We start from the raw sequence: 11068 nt of genomic DNA, 5'->3' as shown, positions 1-11068 counted from the left end.
TCCTTTCAACTTTAATCCAGAGCGCTTTCGCCTGATCGGCTCTTCAGTGGATTTCAAATTGTAACAGAAATAACAAACGTTGACGCCGTTATTATGACGTCATAAAGTAGACAACGTCACGAACAGTGTAAACAATATTTGGAGATGGCGGCAAATATTTTTTACAAACACATGTAAACGTAATAAAATATATACAGATGATATTGTTTTAAGAGGTTATTAAAATGAAAGCTAAATAATTTCAATGCAGAATAAATAATGCAATTATCTATTAAGTTTAGGTTTAAATTTATTTATGAAATATTGTTCTTTTGCAAGTCGCAGCTGATCACTTTCCTCGCGTACTTTGTAAAATGGAAAAATTTCAAACCGGCCTCTCCCGCACACATCAAAATGTTCACTACACGGAGTGTTACGAACAGAAGGATCCCTTATCTGCTGCTTATGTACCCTCACACGTCGGCTAATTTGGTCCCTGTTTGGCCAATGTAATTTTCTCCGCATCCATCGCAGGTCATGCAATAAATGATGTTTTTGGATTTGCAGTTCATATTAGAGTTGACTTTGAAAACTGTACCGTTTATGAATAAAATTGTTTGTCCTGTCTGAATATAGGTGCAAGTCCCACATCGAGAATCCTCGCATTTAGAGACCCGAAAAATTTCTTTTGTCGAAGTAAATATATATATATATATATATATATATATATATATATATATATATATATATATATATATATATATATATATATATATATATATATGCCCCGAGCCTTTAATATATTTTTATATATATGCGTGCTGCTTACACAATAATTTTACCAATGGTAGTCTCAAATATATTTACAAGTAGATTTTTAAAGACTAGTTTCTTTTTACATCGATGATGCACTTTGACCTTGCCCCTTGGATCATTATTTTAAATAGAAGTTTTATCGATCATATAAAAAGTAGATATTGTTTTTTTGTAAAATAGTGAATATTTGATTAAAAACATGTTAACCAAGCCATTCACTATTCAAGGGTGCTTAAATTCAAGTTTGAGATGTAAAGTGTAAAATCGAACTACATTTCTGAAGAAAGCGACAACTTCAGACAAATATTTACCTGAGTGTCGTTAATTGTCTTGCCATTTTTACATCTGTACCATCATTCCCTGTGAATATGTAAAATAAATATAAATAAGTGTGGTAAATTGTAGCATAGTAATATGCGTTACAAATTAAGATGAAAGTTTTTATATCATAACGTGGTTCGTTAAATATTTATTACAAGAGGCCTACAGGCCTTGACGGTTACCCGAGTACCACAGCCCTTTATTTGACCAGTCGAAGGGTTTCATTTCTGCATTCTAAGATTCGTAATGAAGTCTACACAATAATTCAAACTCTTCTGACTGTTATCCCCGCTTTTTATTACTGCATGTTTGAAGATATTTTATTCATTAAGAAGGAGGGAAGTTGGAGGAATCTCGGAATGTCTTTAACCTAGTTCCAGGGGCAAAACATTGTACACTTTTGGTTAACAGATTTCAATCTTTCATAACATCCACTTTCATTTCAGGGGTAGGGAGGCTTAGCACTTTTTTTGCAAAGGTAGACTTAACCATTAGGAAAATAGCATCAGAGAGGGGCCTGGTATACTTTATTATATTATTTTAAAAAAAAATAAAAATTAAAATCTTTCTTCATTTTTAGCTCACCTGAGCTGAAAGCTCAAGTGAGCTATTCTGATCACATTTTGTCCGTCGTCCGTCTGTCTGTCCGTCTGTAAACTTTTTACATTTTGAACTTCTTCTCTAAAATCGCTTATCCAATTTCAACCAAATTTGGCACAAAACATCCTTATGGGAGGGCTAATATAAATTGCAGAAATAAAAGTCCGATCTGTATTCAAAGCGGAGAAAACCTTGAAACTGTAGAAAAAGGGGGGTGCATTTTTAAAAATCTTCTTCTCATGAACTATTGAGTCCAATTCAACGTAGTTTAGCATAAATCATCCTTATGGGAAGGAAAATATAAATTGCAAAATTAAGGGATAATTCTGTTTCAAATCTGAGTTATTACGAAAATAATAATAAAGGAAAGGCGTGTTTTAATCAGTTTAATAGCTTCGGGTTCGGCATCCGGTGAAATGGGTAGGCAAGACTTGGTCTGGGCAAAACAAAAGATTGGCAGTTATTAATCTGCCAATCTTATTAAAATTTCAGGATATTTGATGGACCAGTATATTTGTATTCGCTGTAAATATTGCTGCAAAATAATGCGTATTTGGAATTGACGATTGCCGATCTGCCCCGGCCTTTTAGTTTGCCCCGGCCCGGGTTTGCATACCCATTTTACCAAGACTCGTATTCCATACTTCTAAAACTAGGTTCTTTGTTTAAAGCAGCCATGACATTATACGATAAAGGGTCGATCTTACTATGATGAATTTGCTTGTTGTGCAACAGTTCGCGTATGAATGGAAATTTTTGAAACATGCAAAATATATTGGTGCCGATTTTGTGAAGTCAATTGAGGCTAAATATTTCAATGCGTTGACAGTTTTCACACATGAAGTTGATGTTAGTTTGTTCTGATTTTCGTTTCGTTTTCATTATTTATGCTTTGTAACCTGGGAACTATCGTCTGTATTTCGTGATTTTTAGGTATCAAATCAAACAGAGACTTCGGTAAATCAAACAGTTAACTGTTTACCTGCGCAAATTAAGCAAAATCTGATGTATCAAAAAAAGTACTGAAATACAATTCATTCTATCGGTAATTCGGCATTATCTTTTGCTTAATGGTAGATTAATGCAATAGGTTTTGTTAAGATGCTCGGCATTTTCTCGAGTTTATTCAGTTTAAATAGAGTTTGATACCGCTGACGGAAATATGTAGGTATATATACATGTATATATATATATATATCTCTGGGGCCCCCTTTTTATACAATAAATAATGTGAAATCTACATCAATTTTGATAGTTTTTCAGACACGAGTAAATAAAAACGACATCTTTAAAACAGTTTCCATGGTTCTGACACATTTCTGTTGCAGGGATAAAGTAATTATTGCTATTCCTAAGAAAATATCACAGCGGAAAATTAGCCTGGTTTGTACGCGAGGTAAATAACAGTCATTTAATTATAATGGAGAAGACAAATTAAATTTTTGAATGTTTTTAATTTGAGGAATTGAGCACATTGAGGTACAATTTTCTTTTTCACATCTATACATGTAGGATTTCTTAAATAAAAAACAATAACTATTATATTTTTTTAAATTCAATAACTAGTAAGTAGTTGATGAAAAAAAATGTACCTATGTGCTCTCATATATTTTGATCGCTTTACAAAGTGGGGGAGGGGGTCAGAACGAAAATATAAGGAATTGGAAGTTACCAACTTAACAGTGTACCCCTACCAAATGTTTAGTTTTATATCTTGCGTAGGATTTTCTTAGAAAAATAGTATTTCATGAAGGTACAATGTCAAAGATTACGTGTATGCAAAAATAAGTGTAAAATTCGAATACTTTACAATATTTATTTTTGTTATTCTACCGAGGGACCATATGGCACAATATCTTTTGAACGCCCATTGTTGCTCAGGTGAGCGATGTGGCCCCATGGGCCTCTTGTTAAATTTACGTCTTAACAAAATAAAACATTATATCTTAAGGTATAAATTAAAATCAGAGATTTTAAATGGTGGGTATCTAAATTATGACTGAGATAAAAGTATGATTAAAAAATCACTTTCTTCAACAAATGTGTCCAAGCTGTGAATAAATGAACGATATAAGCTTAAATATTTTTAATTAAAAAGTCATAAAGCCAAATAATTGAACATCATTATGGTTAAAAAAAATTCACTTTGATATTTTTTTAAATATTAGTTTTAAAATCAATTACTGTAAAGATGTTGAACTGAACTCATCCAAGCTGTAAATAAATGATGTTCAAGAGGAGGCTGTAGACCCTGAAGGAGCGATATCAAGACGGGATCATCGACCTTATGACCTACGCAGATTCAGCATCGGAACTTTTTCATCTAGGACATTGACATAGTGACAGTGAAAGTGAAAGGACGTTAAGACAGACTCCGTGCACGTATCTGTGTAAATATTGTTTATATACTGGCATGAATTATACTTTTTAAACTGTCATTTTGAATTGTTATTTGTGTTTTAGACAACCATGTATTTATGAGTTTGTTATAAAACAGTGCTATGTGTCAAAATAAAAAGAAAACTGTATATAAAATGTTATGCAATTTTAAAACATTATTTTATTGTTTTAAATTATATGTAGTGCTACTTAGTTAAATTAATATATTAAAATTGAATCAATGTTTTCATTTTATTTATGCAACAATTTTAATTCTAAAGACATTCAAAATTTAACAAAAATGACAAACAGTTATATTATTTTTCATTCAAGGAAACACAGATAAAGTCTAATATGTGCCCCATTAGAAGGCCCCATAATTGCCCAGTATAATTGAATAATGATAATTGGGCAGTAGGCGTTCGGAGAATCAGCCCAATATATCCATAGAACAGAATGTAGCCCTTGCTAAGCATATACCCCTCCCCCTTCTAAAACAGATCTCAAGCCCCATGGGACAATGGTTTTCAGGATATCTTAACATTGATAGGCAACTTTATCTCTTCTCTAGATTATTTTCATTTTTTTCCTTAAGATAACAACAGAACAAAAATATAAGATTTTAAACTTAATATACTACCCACAATACCGACCCTTTCCTTTAAGAGTCATTGAATTTAATTTATGGAAACATATTTATTGTCCTTCTTATTATGCAGTCGGTGTTTATTTAATGTCAGAAAAAGTAAAGAAGATTTTAAAACATTTTATATGACCATTTTGGTTCACTCTCTGCACTAAGCTTTAAGAACCCCTACCCTAGGGGTCAATAAATTTAAATGTAATGGTATAGTTTTTCAAATTATTCAGTTTCAGTTCAGTGTTAATAAAAGTAAGGAAGAAGTTAACATTATATACATTAACACTGTATGACTATTTGGTCCCCTTCCTAAAGTTAATATATAATGCCACTACCCCGTGGGACTTGAAAGAAGACGGCACAGATTCTTTCATAATTGTCCTAAATTTAGCAAGTTGATTAAATCTCATGAAAATACCCATATACCATATTGAACACAAAGTACCAAGTTATACTTTAATCCTAGGCCTGTTTTAGAAAACGAATAAAGACTTCAACATTTTGATATTTTTTAAGATGTAGTCAAAATGATGAAAAATGGCATATTTTCTCATAGTTGCTAAAAGAAATAATGTGTCCGCAACCGTCGCCCACAACGAAATTAAAATATTTTATGTGATATCACATGATAAAGTTGAAACGTAAGTTTCATTGTGGGCGACGGCTTCGGACATAGTTTTCTATTTAAAAAAAAACCCACTGAATAAATGGTGTCTTCTGCTCAGTTTTAAGAAAATTAAAGGAAAATGCACTGTTTACGACGTCACAATTACACTTGTGAAAGTCTAATCTACAGAATCTTTCGCGATAACTGCGGCACTGCTTTCGTGCAGGGTAAATTGATATACTTTGGCGAAGTTTTAGTAGGTAGATAATTAAATGACGTCATTGAAACAATTGAATTTAGGTCAAATTTCACCAAACTATGTAATTTTGCCCTCCAAAAGAGTAGTACCGCAGTTATCGCGAAATGAGCCGATTTATAAATTCTAAATTTATGGGCATTTTTGTGTAAATAATTATTATTGTTACATTTCAATTTTTTGTGATATTTTGAAAAGAACTATAAAACAGGGCAAAATATGACTGAAACCGTATCTGGTTCTTTTCAATTTTGGTAGAGGGATTTTAAAGCCTTTTCTAAATATGCAGTTAAGTAAAGACGAAGATTTTTAAACATTAGGCTATATGCTTTAAAACTATATGATCATTTTGGTTCCGTCTTAGAACAAAAACATTTACCCCGGGGTACATAAAATTCACAATTTTCGTAAAATGGTCAAATTTTGTCCCTGTTCTTAGGGCCCTGTTGGGACAAGAGTTAAGTAATTTACACTTTATACACTCCTTAGCCCAAAAATGCATCACACAATTAAAAAATAATATGTAACGTAGTTTTCAATGTTCCATTGTAAACACACGCACAACGCAAGACGCACGACAACGGACAAAAACTAAAAGCAAAAAAAAAAAAAAAAGCTATACGAAACACATGCTTATATGGAGGTTGTATTGAAGAAAAATTACTAGTGTTCGGCTTCAAAAATAGGTTACCATAAATAAAGACAATTATACTTAAAAATACCAAAAGCATAACCCGTTTATATCTCTTAAAACAAATAGGCAATTGATTTGTCTTGTGCATTATTTAAGAATTACGTTCAGCTAGGAGTCACATAATCCACAATTATGAAAGAAAAGCTATCATTTGGTGAATAAATAAAAAGATGAACATTTTGCTTTTATAACAAACTCTAATTTGGATAACTGTAGTTCCTTTTTCTTTATATCAGATGAACGTTCACGTTTAATCAACTTTTTCATCTCTATAAAATATTTTTTAGAATAGAGTATCTAGTATCCAATGAAAATCACGAAACATCACAATCTTTTTTTTTTTACTCAATTTTGGGCCATTGCTTGCCTTTTGTGTCAGACAAATTTAAACGCTTTCATACACATCTACAACTTTCGTCCATCAACCTAGAGATTTTTAACTCAATATATTTAATAAATTAGGAGAACACTTATGGACAAGCCTGCACTTTAAAAATAGCTTACATATTACATATCAACGTGTCAAAAATGGAAATAATGTAGTCAACCAAAAACCCATTAACAAAAAGGGTTTTCGTTGGAAAAAGGCACCTACAATAAACACTAACTAGAGATCATCGAGATGGTGACTTTCTCAAAGGTTCCCGCTTAAATAATAAATTATAACAATTTCATAGGATTGGCTTTGACCTTAATCTATGACAAAGATATTATGGCAAAGAATTGATTCAATGTCAATGTACATCAATTACCTAAAAAAGTTCGTTTGATTTACCGGTAATATAGGCAAGGTTAAGTAATTTGATTGGTTGATTCTTTTGGCAATTTTTTTTTATTTGAAAAAAAAACCTAGCTTATGTATGAAGCAAACTGTGCTCGTTATAGTCTCGTTTTTGATATTTGAAATAATTTACTTGAATGGAATGTGGTAAATATAATTTTTATTCTACATTACCGATGTCAGTAAAATTTAGCGACAAATATTGTGTCTAGTCAGAAACGGTCTACCCATAAGTATGACGTGAATCAAAAACTCCCATCCTCGTCTCTTAACCAAAATGAGAAGTAGTAGAATGAATTGGAACGTTAGTTAGATATACCATGTGAGGGCGATTGAGATCTTCTCATTTTACGACTTTGTCTCTTCTGATGACTACCATCCCTGTCTCCATCGATCTCTGCTGCTGTTCTCCACTCTCTTCTATATATTTCAACTGTATCACTAGCAAAGGACGGGTGCGTATTTTCTTCAGAATGATTAGCCGTTTCGTCAGTATTAATATCTCTCTCCAATCTCACTCTTGGCCGCTTTGCAGAAGATGGATTACTAGTACTCATCTTTAAGATAAAAACATGAAAGCCTTAGAAAATTGTAATTTTAATTGTTATTTTAAAGTATTTAAACCTACCACAATTTTTTTTTGCTCCTCTTTCAGCTTAAACTGTACAAATTCTGTAGACAAAGTGTATCTATATGTAAATTATCTGATTATATTTCAGATATAAAGGGATCTTTTTGTGCTTGTCATACATTTTCAATAGCAAAGCCATTTATATATATCAGTTCTACAGCTGTAGAAATGAAAGTTGATATGGTCTTTTTATATTTTTACATCAAAGTTAAAGCGGGGCATGGTTACGGTTTTCCAGGGCTCTCCACATGTTGGTATTTCCAGTATGTTATCTGATTATAACAGGGTGGATCTATAAAGCACAATTTCTTTAAATAGGCAAGGATTTGTATATAATATAAAACAACTTTATATGGTCATGGCACGGTCTATAACGCTCTGTTTGCAAGTGTTATAGTTTCAGATTGCTTGTGACTTTCATATGACATTCACTAGTGGGAAACAAGAACGATTGCACCTTAGTTAGTTGGTGAAAAGTAATTCATGCTTTCTGACCTATTGTATTCAGCAACTCAAGCATCCGATTATAGAAACATAAAACAAAACCATCATTGAGCATTGTGTCTACATTTTTTTGATTTATATTTTTATCACTTAGGGTTCATCAATTATGCCATCCGATCAAAAAAGAAAAACAAAACAATTGCAATAACTAAGACAATTTTAGATAAAGTAAAAGTTTGGTTATCATTTTCCAAAACCTAATATGATGTCAAAAATCTGTTTTATCCGATATAATATACTCATTACCCAAAGAAAAGAAAGAAAGAAGAAAAGATAGATAGATAGATAGATAGATAGATAGATAGATAGATAGATAGATAGATAGATAGGTTTATTGCATACGTTATTCAAAAAAGGAAGACAATAAAACAAAAAATGAATTATAAATAAAATTCTAGTAGCCTGTAATCAATGTTTTGAATAAGGAGAAACACATTTACCTGGATAGTGGTTGAGCTTTTTAGGATTTGCATATTACATAAAACAACTTTATATGGTCATGACACGGTCTATAATGTATGGTTGCATATCTCTGCCCCTGTTGTGCAAGTTATTTTTCTATTAATTATGTCGACGTGCAAGATAAATATATTGACATGCAAGATAGTTATGTCAACATGCAACATAACTATGTTGACATGCAAGAAACCTGCAATCAAATAAGAGCTATAAAAAATCTCAAATTACGCCAACATGTGACACCCAAGATGCTAGAATTATACGCTACCAATTAATGTCAACATGCAATTTATTTATGTCAACATGCAACTTATTTATGTCGACATGCAACTTATTTATGTCGACTTGCAACTTCTTTATGTTAACATGCAAGATAAATATGTCGACAGGTAACAGATTTATGTGGACATGCAACTTATTTATGTTAACATTCAAGATAAATATACTGACCTGCAACTTATTTATGTCAACATGCAAAATAATAATGTCGACATTCAACTTATTTGTGTCAACATGCAACTCAGTTATGTTGTTGTGACTGACCAATGAAATATACGAAAACCAGGGTGTATATTTGGTCAATATATATGATCAGATATATTCAGTTTTAAATTACGTCATTCTTCGTATTTAAAGCTTCGTTGGGATAATGTTCTTTCAAATTGCTTTCTCTACAATTAAACTTAAGCTTAAAATGATAAAGGGGAGCCCATACTAACGTCCCTGTTTTTAAATCTAATGAACAGAGATAAACAGAAAGAACAGAAAGTAGAATTTTTAAAAAGGAAGTTCAAATCACCTTTTGGACACACAAAAAAGTTAATACTCATCCATCCGAAAAAGGTTCAAACTATTTTTCAGATCCAATTTCGCATAGTCCAATCATTTTGTGTGAAAGAAAGAGTTTGTGATAATATCATACACCCTGCCATCAGTGTCCATGATCACCGTCAGGGAAAGATAACTCGAGCAATGACGCTTATAGGTTTGGCTCTCGGAAACACTTGGGAGTTTTCTGTATTATGGAAATGAAAGGTCTGGAGAACAAAAACTGAAATATCTGACTTGGAGAAAAACCAGGTTGTGCTGCTTCACTGAAACCGGGAAAACGATGAAATGGCGTAAACATAAAGTAGGCGTTTTCAGATTAAATTTAAAAAGATGAGAACAAAGTATATGTATAAATTATTACACCTTGGTTTACATATTGCCTTTATTCAAGAGAACAACTAGATACGAGTTGCACTGGAAATGTTTATATATGAGCATCAACTGAATTGAATTGCATCAAAGATAATTTAAGCAACTATCGGAGCATTTGAGTATGTGTCGATTTTGCAATAATTTTGTGCCAGTCTTCACATGTTTACTCGATCAACACAATACTTCACGTGAAAAATAATTAATAGACAATACACGTCAATTTCAAAGTGAAAGTTTTTCAATTACATGAATATGGAAGACGAATTCATATCAGTCAAAAACTCCCAATACATGATCAAAATGTTCATGGAGACCACGTTTTCTTTTTCGAATGCCAGTCTAGAGTCTATTAATGAATTCTTATTAACGATAAAGAACAATTAACTGATGAAGAAGACATACACAATACCACATAGATGAACCGCTGAAAGCAGGCATTTTTTTATTCAGCTCAATGACCAAGCGAATAATTGCGTATGATGTCGCCACAAAAAAAGTGCAGTAGCTATGATTTCATGGCAAAAATGCTGTAGACGTGGAAATAAAAAGAAAGGCAATTAGTGACAGGCGAATTTTGTAGCCAGTGTAACGTGTCTGCCTAAACACGCTAATATTTATAATGGGTCCCCTCAGATACCTTGCTGAGGTGTTTGATTTTTATGATAATAGTTTAAGATATATAATAATTTTCCTTGTCGCTTCCCTAGCGTTTATTGATTCAAAATTCAATTAAATATAAATATTTGAATGTATGGGCCCTAGCCGCACTCTATGCGTCGCTCCGACACACCCCGTCACTTATACCAGTTACTTCAAGCGACCCGTCGCTTATATCGGTCACTTCAAAGCAACCCGTCGCTTCTATCGGTCACTTCAAAGCAACCCCACGAAGCACCCTCGTAACTGATAACTAATGTCTATCCGCTGAATCTAACAAGCAACGCTCACGAAGACAAGTTGCTTCTATACTCCAGTATTATTGTCCTGCAAATCGCTGAGCAATATTGACTTACGAACAATAAGCGTACCTGCGAGTATTCACTTCAGCGTCTACACTGCGACTGACTGCTGACTCACGGCATCTCGTATTTATACCCTTTGATCACGTGATCTGAGATACTCGGAACAATCAAAGAATCGGGCGTTAGCGACTTCAGAGTGTCTCTCGGTACTCATCACCCATTTTCATTTACCATTT

General features: G+C 32.6%; 1 long non-coding RNA gene across 1 annotated transcript; it reads right to left on the bottom strand.

Annotated features, from left to right (window-relative positions):
• Window positions 1-1026: 1026 nt before the first annotated feature.
• On the bottom strand, window positions 1027-9611 carry LOC117688877 (uncharacterized). Its single transcript, XR_010714500.1, has 3 exons — window positions 9467-9611; window positions 7393-7630; window positions 1027-1155 (listed from the first exon to the last, which is right to left on the bottom strand). It is a non-coding gene; the product is annotated as an uncharacterized lncRNA (long non-coding RNA).
• Window positions 9612-11068: the final 1457 nt, after the last annotated feature.

This window comes from Magallana gigas, chromosome 6 (assembly GCF_963853765.1).
Source record: "Magallana gigas chromosome 6, xbMagGiga1.1, whole genome shotgun sequence".
Lineage (NCBI taxonomy): Eukaryota > Metazoa > Mollusca > Bivalvia > Ostreida > Ostreidae > Magallana > Magallana gigas.
This window is presented reverse-complemented; position numbering and strand designations above follow the sequence as displayed.